This window comes from Thunnus thynnus, chromosome 3 (genome assembly GCF_963924715.1).
Source record: "Thunnus thynnus chromosome 3, fThuThy2.1, whole genome shotgun sequence".
NCBI classification, from domain to species: domain Eukaryota; kingdom Metazoa; phylum Chordata; class Actinopteri; order Scombriformes; family Scombridae; genus Thunnus; species Thunnus thynnus.
Genome location: NC_089519.1, coordinates 27,022,128 through 27,026,903, shown reverse-complemented (window position 1 = coordinate 27,026,903; position 4,776 = coordinate 27,022,128). Strand labels below are relative to the sequence as shown.

Here is a 4,776-nt window from a genome sequence, read left to right as displayed (position 1 = left end):
TGACAGCCACTTAGGAGGGAGAAGAGACCTATAATAACTCAAGACTCAAAAAAGAGAAAAAGTGACTAATTTATATCTCCAAACAAAGAGTGAACAGGGAACTATGGCCTTCTGGTCATTAGGATTGAAATTGACCTTCACTGAGCTGCTCATAATGCATTGTGGCCACTGCACTCTTTTTTCTAATAAATATATTTGTTTCATGATCTCTACTACATTAGTTTTGCAAACCCATAAAGACACAGCTGCAGTAGCTGACTGTGTAATTGACCTCTCACAGATTGCTCACATAAATAGAATGAAAGGACCATATTTGTACTGCACTTTAATGTATGGTGGTACTGTAAATCTGACCTCAGTTATCTGGAATTGTCATTGGCTCTTTGGAGTGTGGTGAATTTTCCTCGGATTTGCTACAGTAAAAGCAATAATCAAAAACACAGTACTTTTGTCACTTGAACATTTTCGATAGGAGGATTTAAACTATGTCAATCTTGACTTAATCTGCAATAGATACTGTATTTGATGGTGCAACCCTGAACAGTGGTTTCTAAATATTTTTAAACCTACCCCAACCTCCTTTCTACCACCATGTTCACCTCCAAGTCAAGTACCTTTCAATGTACTACATCTTTTTAGTTTCTTTCAGCTCTACTCACAGTGATGTTTTGATGTTCACTATTTCTGACCTCTGCGCACTGGGAAAACTCACAAGTCAGAAAACGTGTTGTGTAACTGTGACATCATGAAGCCATAAATTGTCATGTCATGTGATGAAAGTTTTTAATCTGTACAATAAAAAATGGAAACACATCTTATAGTCCTAAGTGTGTATCAAGCGAACAGGAGGAAGACCCAAATGCAGACCCCAAGGCAAGACAGGTTGATAAAAAGGTTCTTTAATAATTGAAATCAAGAAACAGGCTTACAGGTTAGTAACAGGAAGGCAGTCTGAAAGAGGCAAACAAGTCCGGAGGGCAAGGCAGGCAGGTAGGTCAAAAACAGGCAGTAGATCAAAACCACAGGTGGCAGGTAAACAGGCAGAATACACAGAAACAGGAAAAAAGGAACAGCTGGAACGCAAGTGTTCAACATAACAACATTGACGATCTGTCAAAGAATGAATGACAGAGGACTGGTGTATGTGTTACTGGGGCTGAAAATGATAGGGGAGTGGCAACAGATGAGCAGGTGGGTGTGGGAACCAGGCAAGAAAATCTGGGGGCAACTGATGGAAAATGGCAAAACCAAGGGAGGAGAGCGTGGGGCTGAAGGCAGGGACAGAGGCAGAATGGGCTGAACGTATCAACAAATTTTGATTGTTTTCATACAATATCCAGTATTGTAATACAATATCTGCTCATAGCAACTAGGCATGGTTAACGTTTTTTCTTTATTTGTAGGCACTTGGTTAAAGGACAGTGGCAGACTCAGGCTGTCTGAGGAGCAGGAACGAAAAAAATATAAAGGCCTGAAACATTCAATGGGCCCCTATAAGCAGAGAACATTGATGCATGTTTGTAAAAAGGCTACATTCCTGATTAAGATGAACATTTTATAGGATGACTTGAAAACAACACCTATGTGTTAAAAAGGATTTACTTTTTAAACATTTATTTTGCAAACATCTCTCTAATAAAGGGAATGGGTAACATTTTAAATGTTTATTTCTAAACACATCTATTGTAAAAACATGGAACTATTAACATTTTGATAATTAACTGTTTTGAGCGGTCTTGTCAAGGAAGCGAGAAACAAGATTGCTGAAATAAAATGAGAATTCTTTTGGCCATGAGTTTGTAAATGTTAATGATCTCGTTATGGCCAATTGGGATGTCCCTCTCAATGGAAAACAGCACAAGATCTGAGAGCTTTCCTCCATCTGTTTCGAAGCTGGGTCTTGATCAGCTTCAATTTGGAGAGTGATCGCTTGACTGATGCAGTTGTTTCTGGCTATGTGGTATATATTTTGAGGAGTTTTGTCTGTTAGCGGGGTTATTCAGAATGTTCTCTTCCAGTTTCATGACAGGATGCTTTTTTTTAAAAATTTTTTTAACATGCCTAGGCAGAGGTTTGAATTCTGCTGGGCATCCCTCTAATTGCTAATGGATAATGCAAATGTACCTTCATCTCTCTCATCTCCTCCCTCAATGCCTCTCGTTGCATTTTGCAGATTCCTTTGTCTTGTCAGTCCCAGTGTTATGGGTGGGCCCCGCGGGGCGAGCCTGCCCGCCTGCCCATCCAGGAATTTGGCCCTACCAGGAGAAATCAGAGATCATCATTAATGCTGTTTTAATGCACCTGGTGAGCTTGATGATGGCTTGGGGGAAAAAAAAGAAATTTGGATTTGGATTTGCAATTTACCATTTGGCATTTGACATTTGCCATGTAAAATTTTATATTTTCCATTTTAAATTTCATCTTTTCCATTTTCCATTTGGCATTTTGCTTTTCAAGTTGTATGTAAACGAGGAGGCGTTGCCCGAAGGCTGGAGTGAGTGTTTGAAACGGTTTAGGTGCAGAGGCACTGTATCGACAGCAGGGGGAGCTGAATGCTGAAGAGCACAGTGAGTTGGGCAGAGCAGCATGAGTCCAAACTAGAGGAGGAACTGCCCCTTTCTCTCACATCCACATTGGCTACTAGCAATGGCAAAGCCAGAGCTAGCCTCATTGCTGAGACTTCTGCCTCATTTGTACATTTTTTTGTCCATTTGTGGTGTCTGGATCAAGAGCAAAATCAGACATCTGTCCTTGTGTTTAGTGTCTCTGCTGCTCCTAAGCGTAAACCGGAATTGCGGTGTCTGTTTTGTTTTCAGCAATAGTTGTCACCTTTACACTTATGCCCTTGTGCTAGGGCTCATACCCAGCTCTAGCACAAGGTAGCACAAAAGTCAAGATGTTGTGATATGTAGCATAATAAGCTAGCGAAGCTCTGTTAATGGAACCGCGTTCCCACACATGCACAGTTGCGTCTGACTTACACGAAACTTCTCTCCAGAGACTGAAAACATGATATTTTTATTATTATTATTGTTATTGGTCTTTGTAGCCAATTCTAAACAAATATGCCCATAGTCTTCGTAATGAAGGCATGTCACCCAGTGCAGCGGTGTGACTCATTGACGTGTCCAAATCCATTAATCCATCGACATTTCTGGTGAGTATCACAGTGGGAATTTAAAAGGACAAATGATGTTTCCAAATATTTTAATTAGCAAAGATTGCATATTACAAATGAAATGAAATAATATACAGCTGTCTATACAATGTGGGTTTTTTTTTCAGCGATTCCATAGCTGCTTCTACCATGGGATCAGAAGCTGCTGTGGAGAGAGGTGAGACTGGTGAGGAGACTGAGATACGTACTTTACAATTTTTATCAGTTGCTTTGGTACATTTCTCAAATCATCCATAACATTTACAAAACAGTAAGTTCATTTCTTGAGGCAATTCATACAAACAGCACTACAAAATAGATTACCTGCAAAACTCGTACTCTGTAAGTATTTCCTGATACAAACTATGGCTAAGGTTTTGATGACAATGATTTAAACTCTGCCACTCCTGTGAGGTAGTCCTGCAAACAAAAAAAATGCTGTTGACCCTGATCCTTGTTGTTCTTCCATTGTCAGTGATTGTAACGCTGTGTTGTGCTCTGTCTATATATGCTTGCCAATTGAAGGTTCATGAGATACACCTCTAAGCTATTTTAGAGAACTGGTTGATCTGACGCTTCACATATTCCCCTTCATTAGTGAAAATCAAGATTCACCTGAGAGCAATTCATCAATTCAGGACATATTTACAAAAAAAAGTCTAATAGAAATGTATAGAAAATATACTTATATACCTATATAGATTATGACAACTGGTTCAACCAATTTGCATGTGATGACTTATGCAATGAACTAATGCCTAGATGTTTTGGGTGGTAAGACTATTCAACAGAGAACCAGTATACGCAATACATTTTGATCAACATGACATAAGCAATTGATAATGTTGGAAACAGCAGACAATTATTCATAATCATTTACATGAATGTGCCAAGGCATTTGCAATTTGTTCAAAAGAATGAGAAATTACTTTTATGATGTGCACAAGTGTCTAGATGATGTGGAGGTTGAACAAGTCATTTTGAGATTTTTTCAATTCTGATCTGAGAAACGTACCAAAGCGACAGAAAAACAGTAACAAGCAGAAGGGTTTCACCACAGTGCAGCAAGAGTGGACTCTACTGGGCACATCCAAGACTCGGCACCGCAGTGGAGCAGCAGTCCACCTCCCCAGCCTGACAATGTGGACACCGCACCTGTGTTGGCATCCACCAGCGCTCCCCCTGTTCACTGTTTGCCACCTCATTTGCGGAAGAAGCAATAAATTAACATTTTCCTTTGTATTTTGTGTTTGTTCCGTATTTTATTTTTCTGTTCATAATAAATTTGCCCCATTTTTGGGTCACTTTAATATTGTTTGTACTGCATTTCTGTGGACTGAAGTAAATTATAAAATGTTTTTTGCTGCATATTTCTTTAGTCCTAGAAATTCTCTCCTGCACGTTATGCACAGCGGCCTGTTCATGCATCAGTACAGCAAGCTGAGCCTATTTCTGCCTCACTCTGTGTGATGTTTCCTCTTAAAAGTCATTTTGGTGTGCATGATCCATGGCCATATTATGCAAAACACAACATGCCAAAAAGAACGCATGGATTTTGTGAGGACTGTATTATAATGTCCCACTTGACTTGTCCAAGCATATGAAATGCATTTTGAGCA

General features: G+C 39.5%; 1 long non-coding RNA gene across 1 annotated transcript; it reads left to right on the top strand.

Annotated features, from left to right (window-relative positions):
- The first annotated feature begins 906 nt into the window (after positions 1–906).
- LOC137180585 (uncharacterized) lies at positions 907–3,599 on the top strand. The gene is made up of 2 exons (XR_010928007.1): positions 907–3,157; positions 3,286–3,599. It is a non-coding gene; the product is annotated as an uncharacterized lncRNA (long non-coding RNA).
- The last annotated feature ends 1,177 nt before the right edge of the window (positions 3,600–4,776 follow it).